The sequence below is a fragment of the Nannospalax galili genome, unplaced genomic scaffold (assembly GCF_000622305.1).
Source record: "Nannospalax galili isolate Female #2095 unplaced genomic scaffold, S.galili_v1.0 scaffold1348, whole genome shotgun sequence".
Lineage (NCBI taxonomy): Eukaryota > Metazoa > Chordata > Mammalia > Rodentia > Spalacidae > Nannospalax > Nannospalax galili.
This window is the reverse complement of record NW_008357640.1, coordinates 341356-352638: the sequence shown is the minus strand read 5'-3', so window position 1 is coordinate 352638 and position 11283 is coordinate 341356. Positions and strand designations below refer to the sequence as shown.

The 11283-nt window shown below is 46.6% G+C and overlaps 1 non-coding gene across 1 annotated transcript; it reads left to right on the top strand.

Moving 5' to 3' along the window:
* The first annotated feature begins 9748 nt into the window (after window positions 1–9748).
* Window positions 9749–9855, top strand: LOC115068009. Its single transcript, XR_003847376.1, has one exon. It is a non-coding gene; the product is annotated as a U6 spliceosomal RNA (small nuclear RNA).
* Window positions 9856–11283: the final 1428 nt, after the last annotated feature.

Sequence of the window (11283 nt, the reverse complement as noted above, 5' to 3'; positions counted from 1 at the left end):
CAGGGGAAACTGTGTATGTTTGTCAACAGACTGCCATTATGACAAACAAAAACAGATTTGAAAAGGGGATATTTTTATAAGCTGTAACTAAACTGTAAAAGGAAGAAAAATACATTTGGGCTCATAGTGTGAAGGCTACATCTCTTTGAGTTTCACCATCATCTAATTAAGCCACACTGAGAACCATGCTCATTACATGGTCCTGGAGGTAGTGCAGATCCATTTTTCATGTACACTGGTTGGTGGTGATGAGTGCCCTGCTCCAGTTCAGCCCCTGCATCACACATGGGTCCAGCCATACCACTCTGAGACCTAGGAACACCATTGCTCAGTACTGTGGATATTCACTCCAGGAAAGAGGGACCGTGATCATGGTACATCCATGTACTTCCTGCTGTAACACACTTAACACATGATCTAAGCAGAGCAGTCATGACTACCACTATGACTGCTGTGGTCATCATTGTCCTCTAGTAGCCTATAAGAAAAAGTTCTTTATCATGTAAATTTTTCCTTTAGGAAGTAGTCAAATCTTGAAGCACTGGAACCAAAGCTGGGGTGACGCCTGGCCATGGTAAAGGCCCTGTGACAATGTGATGGCTGTCTGTGTTGACGAGTGAGGTGAACCGATGTGCAATCTATGAGAAGGAAAAAATAACCTTGAGCCACCCTCAGGAACCGGAGCTGCGGAGATGAATGGCCATCGTAAGGACCCTGTGACAATGTGATGACGGCCTGGGTGAATGAGTGAGGTGAACCAATGGGCCGTCTATGAGAAGGAAAGAACAACCTTGAGCCACCCTCAGCTGGTAGGTGCTGGTGGAAGGCATCAAGTCTATTGTAGCTAAGTCTTGGCCCTTGTTGATGTAAAGATAGTTCAGGCAGATGTGGGTGCATTTCAGGGAGGGTCCACATCTGTAAGAAGAGAAGACAGCCAGGCACAGGCCTATAGTATCAGCACACAAGAGCTTGGTGGAGGAGAAACAGGTTGACCTGGGGTTTATAAGGCCCTGTCTTTAAGAGAGAGAAAGTGGGTTGAGAGTCTAGATATTGATTCTAGACAGGGTCTAGAGCCTGCTGAAACCCCAGCACAGGGGAAAAGGGAGGAAGTCCCCTGCGGAGGGCAGTCCCTCTTTCTGTGGGCCTGCTGAAGAGACAGCTTCCTAGCAGAAGGGAAGATGCAGCCTCCGAAAGCTACAATCTGGGTATCTACCCATTGGGCAAGGCACTGCACCCAAATATCTGCAAGGCTGCAGCCAGGGTGAGGAGACCACATGACCCCCATATTCACAGCCATGCTCTGTCTCAGTGAGATGAGGGGACAGGAACACCCTGGTCTAGGAGGGAGGGATCCCACAGGGATCCCACCCTTCAGCCAGACCTTGTAGCACCAAGACAATTCAGGAGCACATGTGAGGGGAGGACCCAGTCACGCTTCAGGGCAGACCTCTCACAGAGAACTCTCTTCTAGGACAGAGTCTTGACCTCAGGACCCCTGTGTTGGCAGGTGAGTGTATCCCCAGCAGTCGCATGTAAGTCCTCCTCTCTGTGGACAAGGGGTCACCTGTGGGCATTGGAAACAGAAAGCAGAAGGTATGGCTGATGCTGGGGAAACTGAAGAGGGTCCCCAGGCTGAGGGCTGGGGTCTGAGGGAGGATGTCCTTTGACCCAGCCTCTGTTTCCTTGCAGAGAGCCTCCCCAAGCCCACACTCAGGGCTGAGCCAGGCTCTGTGGTTGCCAAAAGGATGCGGGTGATCATCTCATGTGAGAAAACACAAGATGCCATGGAATATCATCTCTGTAAAAAGGGAGCTTCAGATCACTAGTGCAGACAGATCCCACGGCAGCCTGGAAACCTGACCAAGTTTCTTATACCATACACTTGGCAGTATTATGCAGGGTGGTACCACTGTTCCTATAAGACTCATGGTGGTTGTTCAGAGTACAGTGATCCTCTGGAGCTGGTAGTGACAGGTAAGAGTATACTCAGCATCCAAGGCCCAGGCTCTCTGCAGAAAAAAAGCCTGCTCTCAGATATGTCCTCCATTAACTGCCCAGCCCTGGTGGGCAGTGTGGGCTGTGTGAACCCATTTAATATCCTGTCTCTTATCGTAGGATTCTTCTACAACAAACACAGGCTCTCAGTACACAGCCCTGCAGGAGCCCCAGGAGGGAATGTGGTTCTCCAGTATGTCTCAGGACACCGATATGACAGATTTGTGCTGAAGAAGGAAAGACCACAGGTACTCTCCTGGATCCTGAGCCCACAGTTTATATTTCCTGGAAATTATCAGGCATTTTTCTCTGTGGGCCCTGTGACCCCCAGCCAGAGGTGGCAGCTCAGATGCTATGGTTATCACCTGAGGAACCCACAGATATGATCAAAACCCAGTGACCTCTTGGAGCTGGTGGTCTCAGGTATGTAAGCCTTTTGCTTCAGTGAAACTGAACCTATGCAGGTTCACATGGGAGGCCCTGGATTGTGATGGGTGAGGGGATCCAGGGATCCCGAGCCCAGTAATAGAGAGTGTGGGAGACACTGGGACCTGATTTACAGAGGCCTAGGTAGAGAACGAGAGTGAAATATGGAAGTCAAGTAGAGGTCAAGGAGAGGGATAGGAGTCACATAGCTTCACTGGTCCTGTTCAGGGGACAACTGAAATGCCATCTCTATGTTTGATCTTTTCTTTAGATATTGATTCTAGACAGGGTCTAGAGCCTGCTGAAACCCCAGCACAGGGGAAAAGGGAGGAAGTCCCCTGCGGAGGGCAGTCCCTCTTTCTGTGGGCCTGCTGAAGAGACAGCTTCCTAGCAGAAGGGAAGATGCAGCCTCCGCCAGTAAGTAACCACAGACTCCACAGGGCCTACAGGGGATTCCCAGAGATTGGTATCTGGGATGAAGGTTAGTGGTGTAAGGGAAGACAGGGGAACATTGTAGGTGCAGATTCAGAGAAACCAGACAGAGAGTCCCAGAGCCTCAGAGTCAGGATTTAGTGAGGTCTCAGCTCAGAAGAAAGAGTGCAGGACCTCCCCCATCCTTCTTCTCTTTAGGACAGCTCTCTGTCATAATCTCTCTCTCTGTGAAGACTGGGCCCACAGTGTCCTCAAGTGAGTAGTGTACCCTGATGTGTCTGTCATGGAGCCAGATTAAGATGTTACTTCAGATCACAGAGGTGGCAGCAAATCACACACTTCATCTCAGGTCAAGGTCCCAAGCAGGGACATACTGGGCAGGATTCTCTGTAAGAGCTATAACCTCAAACTTCGGTGGAACCTAAAAGTGCTAGGGTTCTCAGGGCTCACCCCCTAGCTGTTGTTATACCCCAGTGCCCCTGTGAAGCCTGTGTTTTCAGGTAGGAGGACCCTGTCCTCATGAGCTCAAAGGGCGACTAGGGATCCTGGCTAGAATGGGATTAGTGGTCATAGGAAATCAGAGGAAAGAGACTCACCTCTCAGAGTTGCAGAGACCACCAGGAGTCCCTCATAGAATATCCGTCCCATGTCCTTTATTGGAAGCTAGAAAGTTCCATGTGCACAGCAGAAGGTTCTCCAAGAGGCCACAGGGCAGATGTGGGGCAGTGAAGAGCAACTACTTCTCCATGGTCAGTTTCTGCCCCTAACCTTCCTCTTGTTCTCTTTCCTAGGAACCTTTGTGGGAAATAGCACCTTGAACACAGGGCCCTTCCCAATAGCTGGTGAGTGTCAGGGGCTTCTGTCCTCAGTTTGTGCCATCGCTGAGCTGGGTGCAGACTCTCACCCCATCTAAATCCTGCTTCCTGTGTCAGCTAAGTGTGTGTCCAGGAAGCCAGAGATCAGAGACCGCAGCAGAGATCCCAGCAACCTTAGGGATTGGGCTTCAAGAGGGAACCCAGAATCAAAGACACGTGTTTGGTCCCAGGCCTGGGGAGGAGCAACTGGGCTGAGGTGGAGAATGGAGAGTCCTGACTTCCACCTTCCCAACCCACCATGAGAAATTGAGAGCCAGTCACTGATCCCCATGGAGTCAAGTCACCAGAATGTTAAGTGGAGACTGTAGGAAGGTGGATGGGGGGGGGGACAGAGGTAGTTATGGGGCTGGTGTGGCCTCTTCTGAGATGCTGGATTGAACAAATCTCTCCCCTGCATGGGACTCACTTCCTCCAAGTGAAAATGGCTTTCCTCCTGACCTCAGAGTCCCTTTTAGTGCAGACCTTGACTGTGAACTCTCCTGCCAGGGGAGGCCCCCATAACCTTAAGTGGACATACTCTCTGCCACAGTCATGTTACATTGTGCAGAGCTGGGTCACAGGACCTGTACAGGGCATTCAGGCTCCTTCCCTCCAGCTCCTGTGACTCAGCTCTTGTGGAGAGAGAAAGGCTAGAACTCAGATTCACTGGGTTCACTAGCTCTAAGTTTTCTAGCTGGGGGCCCTAGGCAAGGTGGGCTTGCTGGAGTGGTCAGAATGCTTGGATGATGTATTGTTGCATGACTGTGAGGGGGTAGGTGGGGGATGCAGAGACCCAGCAGGAGCCTGGCACACAGTAGGAGCTCAGGTCAGCAGTACTGTTCTCACTCACAATCTCTTGTGCCACAGGACTGGAAAGATAGCAGAAGGTTCTGATGTCCATCCAGCTGTCCTTCCTCCTGCTGCTGTTTCTCCTCATCTTCTTCATCCTGTGGTGTAGGTGTCAGAGGAAGCACAAGAAAGTCAGTGGGTTACCTGGTTTTCAGGAGGAGACAGGTTACCCTGTGGATCATTCAAAAAGGGCCTCAAGGCAGCAGCTCTAAAGGAACCAGCCAGATTTGGGCAGGTCAGCCCAGAAACACTTATGAGGAATTCAAGATCAGGCACATGTGATCTTAGTACACGTGCAAATATCAGGGATTCTGTGAGCTTTCATCTCCTGGAACATTTGCACACTTGCCCCAAATGTGGAAAAGTTCCCTTCCTTACCTTCATGTGCTGGGGGGAGGAACTCTACCCCCCAGCTGAGGATCTTCTCTCTTCTGAATCCCAGAGGAAAACAAGTGATGCACATCCACCTGCAGAAGCTGAGGAGCCAGTGTCCAGGCATAGAGGTCCTCAGAAGAGGTAACTAATGTCCAGTCACCAGATTCCCACCTGCCTCCCACCTCTCACTGCCCAATGACACCTCTTTGTTTCTCCAGATCCTGTCCAGCTGCTGCCACCAAAGAAGACATCCCGTGTGAGAATAGAGGGCCATAGGGAGGGAGATACCTAAGGTCTTGGCATCATGGAGATGATGGGGAGGGTCTGTGGTCATGGCTCCATGGGACTGAGCCCTCACTATGCTCCTGAGGGCATCACCACAATTCTTAGCTCTATCCCCATGTGGGACAGCACAGGGATCTAAGGAGCTGAGTGATCCCAGGACTCTATCCAAGAGGCATCCACCTTGTTCTTCCACAACAGATGCTTCTGTGAGTATTGCACAGCCTAAGGACAGAGTGGAACTGGACAATCTGGTGAGACCCTGTTCCAGCTGACAGTGCTGAGGAGCTTCTGGCCCAATTTGGTCCAGGGTCCTTCCCTGTTTCCTGGGATGATGTGGCCCTTCTCTGCCTTTTCTGTAACATCTGTCCGGCTGTTACTATGTTCCCAAATTCACCTGAGCGGCTGAACTACAGCTCAGTGGTACAGTGAGTATCTCCCATGGCTGAGGCATTGGGTTTGATATCCAGCCCTTATAGGAGAACCAGTTGGACACATGAGTTAATTACACCTCCTACACCTGTGGCCCCTGGACTCATCTCCCAGTGACTCACAGGGAGCTCCCTCTCTCATTTTTTCTTTTAGATACGTATTTGTGTAAATGCACCTGTGTGGAGGGCAGGGTGACTTCGTCACTTCGTCAACTGATCACCACCTTTTCTTTTTTTGAGAGAGATTTTTCACGGAACCTCAGAATATGGAACTCAGTAATGTGGTTAGACTAGGTGGTCAACAATCTGAGGTATCCTCCTGTCTCTTTCTCTCCAGGGCTGGGATCAGAGACTTGTGTGGCCTTGCCTAAACATTACGTGGCAGGGTGACGCGGATCATGCTTCCATCCTCATCTTGTATAGCAAACATTTCATTGGCTGAGGCATCTCCCTAGACCTTGGAGATCCATCTTTACCAGGCTCCAGGTAGGAGCTGTGCAGTGTGGTGTGAGGACTACAAAGTGGCTTAGGCAAATGATGCAGAGAACGTGTGTGGGGCAGACAGGGCCTGAGTGAATTAAAAACAGGGACTCTGAGAGCTGTGTTCTGAAGAGAAGCTTCAATGCAGAGGCCCAAACAGGTATCTATTGAACGGCACTTGCCAGCAGGAGACGCGGCATGAATGTGGGTCCTGGAGCAGGAGCATGCTCTCTCATAAAAACAGATTGAGTCACTGAAGTTATAAGAGTGAGTGTATCAGAAAATGAGGTCAGACGTGGAGGAACAAAGCTTCCAGACAATCCAAGTACTTAGAAAGACCTAGAAGACCACATAAGTATGCCATAGTCTTATTTATGGTCTAAAGAATAACTGGTCACTCTGTAGAACTCTGACTGGAGAAGACCCCAGGAAATCCGTGAGACACTGTCTCTGTCTCACTGTCTTCATGCTGCAGAACCACCCTGAAGAAGACCCCTTGAAAGAGTTGTTTGTGTAGGTAAAACTCCTAAGGCTCAGGAAGGCAGCAGATACCTCTCCTTCCACCACGTCAAGGAAATTACTCAATTCAATGGAAGACATAGAGATGGACAGTGAAGTGGGTCAGGTCTTCCTCAGGCCCCAGGTGACCAACACCAGGCAACATCTTCCTCTCACCCTCTCCCACTCCAGGCTGATAGGTCTGTGGGACCCTGAATGTGACCTATGCCCAACTATGCATGAAGACACAGAGAAAGGCTCAGATGAACCTCATGGCATCAAGAGAGTGAAAACTGTGCCTCAGGACGACCAGTCAGAGAAGCCCAAGATGAGTCCAGTGGGCATTCTGCCGTGGTGTCCATGGTCCTGGAAGGCTCTGACTCAATTCCCAATGGAGAGATACCCAGGGATACAACATGCCCTAGGTGGACAGTCATTTGCAGAGCCCACATGCCTCCCAGAAATTCTGGCGATCACATGATCCTGTTGTAGAGATAACTAATGTTTCTACATTTTATAAATAAAGCAAAAACCTTGTCAATAATTATCTCAGCCTGGGGTCTGGGCATACCACCTCCTCCAAGACTTGTGGCTTGGATCTCCTTACCTGTATCTCCCTAACATCCCACCATCTCAGCTCTCAGGCTTCCTTGGGTCACAGGAACCCTGTCCCATCACTAATCACCATGTACCATGTCTTGGCAGAGTGAGTCAATCCACACCATCTCAGTTCTCATTATACACTGGATCTCCTGGGATCCTCCTCCCCTCAGATTTGGGGTTTGGAGCTTCTTCCCTGAGACTCTCTAGTGCCTGTCATCGTAGCTCTCAGACTTCCCTGGGTCATAGGGATCCTATCCCATCTTGGATCAGCACACACCTTACGATGGATGGGTGAATGATTGGAAAGATGGATGGAAGATGGATGAATGAATATATGGGGGGGTGGAACGGAGATGCCTGGGTGAGTGAACAGAAGGATGGATGGAAGAAAGATGGGTGAATGAATAGAAGGATAGTGGATGATGGATGGAGTGATAAATGAACAGATGATGCAAGTACAAAGGATGTATGTCTGTATAACATGATTAATCTGTTAATTGGTCAGATAAAATGATGAGCTAAAAATCAGAGTTGTGACATTAAAAGCCACATAACAGATAGAGAGGATGAAATATCCTCTACTGCTACTTACTGTGGAATGTTTCATAATAAAGACACAAATACCTGATGTGAGTGACAGTTTGTCGTGCAGAACCTGATATACACTTTCTGATGAGAGAGAAATTTCTACAACAGAATCCTCAGAAGGAGGTAGATCCAGTACATGTTCCCTGTGGGTCTATCCCACAGCAGACTTGAGAAGAGAGCCTTGCACACACACTGACCTCTCAAGCTGTTTGAGCATCAGGGTTCTCAGCCAAGAATAAGAGAAGAACATTCCCAAGATGAACAGATTTCTGTTAGGAGTTGTGGCCTGGATAAAACCAGTAAGCATAACTTTTCCAGTTTCATTGATTCTTGCAAGTTTCATGGTCTCATGTTTTCCTGATGGCTGAGTACCAGTGCACTGTGTATACGTACCCCATTTTCATTAACCATCCAGGACGTGATGGACACATGAGCTGGCTCCCTTTCCTTGCTCTCGTGGGCAAGTAGCAATGAAAATGGATTATAAGCATCTCTGAAATAAGAAATAAACTCTTTTTGGCATATTCACAGTAGTAGTGTGGCTGAGTCAAATGGTAATTCTAGTTGTAGCTTTCTTGAGAAACGCCTGATTGCTTTCCAAAGTGGTTGCAGTAATTCGGACACTGTCAACATTGCCTAAGTGTCCCCCTTTCAACACAAACATGCCGTTAGTTTCTGTGTTGGTGGTTTTCTGACTAAGGTGAGACAGAAACTTTACATACTCTTAATTTGCATTCTCCTTATATGCAAGTATGTTGAACACTCTTTTAGGTGTTTCTTGCCATTAGTAATTCTCCTTTACAGATTTTTTTTTCTCTTCAGTTACATTGCTCATGTTTAATTGGGTTGTTAGCTTTCTTAACATTTAGTCTCCTTAGTTCTGTACATTATCTAGACACTGACCCTCTGTCATATTTATAGGTGACAAAGATTTTCTTCCATTCTGTTGGCTGTCTCCACAGGCAACTGACAGATTCCTTTCCTGTTCAGAAGCTTTTTAGTTTCATAAGATCCTATTTGCTAATTGTCTTATTTCCTATACTATGAAATTCCTATACAGAAAGCTTGCACCTGTGCCTATTAACTTAAAAGAATTTCCCACCTTTACATCTAGCAACTTTACGGTAGCATGTCTTATGTTGAATTCGTGGCCAGGTGTGAGGTAGGGAACTAGCTTCATTTTTCCACACACTGAAATCCCTGTTTCCCAATAGCATTTCTTGAAAATGCTGTTTTTTATCCGGTATATATTTTTGGCATCTTTGTCAAAGACCATGTAGCTGTAGTTGTGTGGTTGTTTGTACTCATATCTAGAGCCTCCATTTATTTCATTGATCTCTGTGTATATGTTTGTGCCAGTACCATGTGCTTTTTATAACTAGAGTTTTGTAGTATACCTTGACATCAGCAGTGGTGATATAGATATTATATTACAGTATACTCAGAACTAGGGAGACAGTGTGAGGCAGACCCCAGAGCTCACTCAAAAGCCAGCCTAGACAACTTAGCAAGTTACAGGCCAGTGAGACACCATTGGAAATAAATAGTCTGTGAGCACTTGTTTTTCTGTGTCAATCACAGATATGAAAATGGGAAGACTCTCTCACAACGTTTAGTCCTTCTCATTGTACACAGTCATGTACACTAAGGAGATACATAGACCATCACTGGGAACTTGAAGACCCTCACTGGTGGCAGGTGCCTACCACCAGATGGATGTTGTGGCTTTAAAACTAGAGCCTCGGGCCTGTTAGGCAAGTGTTCCACAACTCACAACCTCTTCAATAGTCACTCACAAATATGAATGTGCAAAGAAGAAATTTCAAATGCAAATCAACTACTAGTCTTGTTGATAAGTAACAGTATTTTTAGAGTTATGCAATTTGATGATTTTCATAAATATCTGCATTTTAAGTGTAAAAATCGACATGATTAGTTCTAGCTTTGGCAGCACATATACTAAAATTAGAACACTATAGAGAAGATTATCATGGCTCCTGTGCAAGAATGACATTCAAAGTCCTGAAGCATTCCATATATTTAGACAGTGTTCCCCATGTAGTCTAGAGCCAGCACGAGTTTCTTCTTTGACTAATATAATCCTTGGAAGGCACATTCATGGCAGTGACCACATAGGCTCAGTCAAAGTCACACACACCATAAATAGACATAAGCAGACATGAGAACATAAAGACGTTCAGGACAGATAGTGTGGGGAACACACCATGGGACATACACATACTCATACTAATGGAAGGACATGTAGACTTGAATGTTTGCCTATGTAGAAACATGTAAATATGCACACACATACACATTTCCCCCATATATAGTTATGATCTACTCCTTCTCTTAGAGGTGAACATAAGGTTTAGAGCCCATAAAATCTGAGGGAGATGGGTTAGGGAGCTATGGAGTAGATTGATACTTCTTCCCAGAATCCAATGGGCAATCAGCAAAGGATATGATGCTCTGGTGTCATTTAGTGGGAAGTATTTCAGGAGCCGAAAATGTCAGAGTTGGGGCTTTAAACTTGGGCATTTTCCTAGGTAGTTTTATATTAGTGTGGTAAAACATTGAGCAAAACCAACCTTGAGAGTATGGTTATTTGGTTTAAGTCACAGAGTCCATCTTCAAAGGAAGCCAGTGAAGGAATTCTGGGAAGGGGCCTGTAGCACAGACTCTGGATGTACTCTGCTTACTGGCTTGCTCTCCTAGCCTGTGCTCAGCCTGCTCCCTTATATAACACAGGAGCACCTACGGAAGGGTGGCACCGCCCACAGTGGGCTGAGCCCTGCCATATCACCCAATAATCAAGAAAATTCCCCACAGACAGGGAGGGCCACAGGCCGGTCCAATGGAGGAATTTCTCAATTGAGGTTCCCTCCAACTAGATGCATCAAGCTGACAGCTGAATCTATTCAGCACAATTCACCCATTGTGAACTTTCAACCACTACCTTTCTATTTCTTATCCCCAAGATCTCACGTCAATATTAGTATTATAATATTAAACAGTATAACTTTGGAATTCGCACAGCCCTTAAAAATTCAAACACTTCCAAGTGTACAAGCCTTGCTAATTTAGAAGTGACATTCTTTCTTGGTTATACAGGTGTAGATTTGTAAATCTTCATGCTGTAAATGGAATTTCTTTTATCTCTTTGGGAAATATTTGCTTTTTAGTGTACATATACATCTCTGTCCTCTTTAACCTGGCAATATAGTATTGTATAATATAAATTTATTTAACCAAATCGATAGTGGTTGTTAATTTTTTTTAACCATTATGTGGTTTCAGAAGAATTAACAAGCTTTCTTTTTATTGTGGAAAATATTTTTATGACATAGTTGTTAACTTTGTTAATATTACGGACATGCTAGGATTTGGATCACTTTCAATTGAAGTCTAGGTATTATGCACAGCCTACTATGCATACTTAAAAAGCCTCCACTCAGTAAGAGCAAATC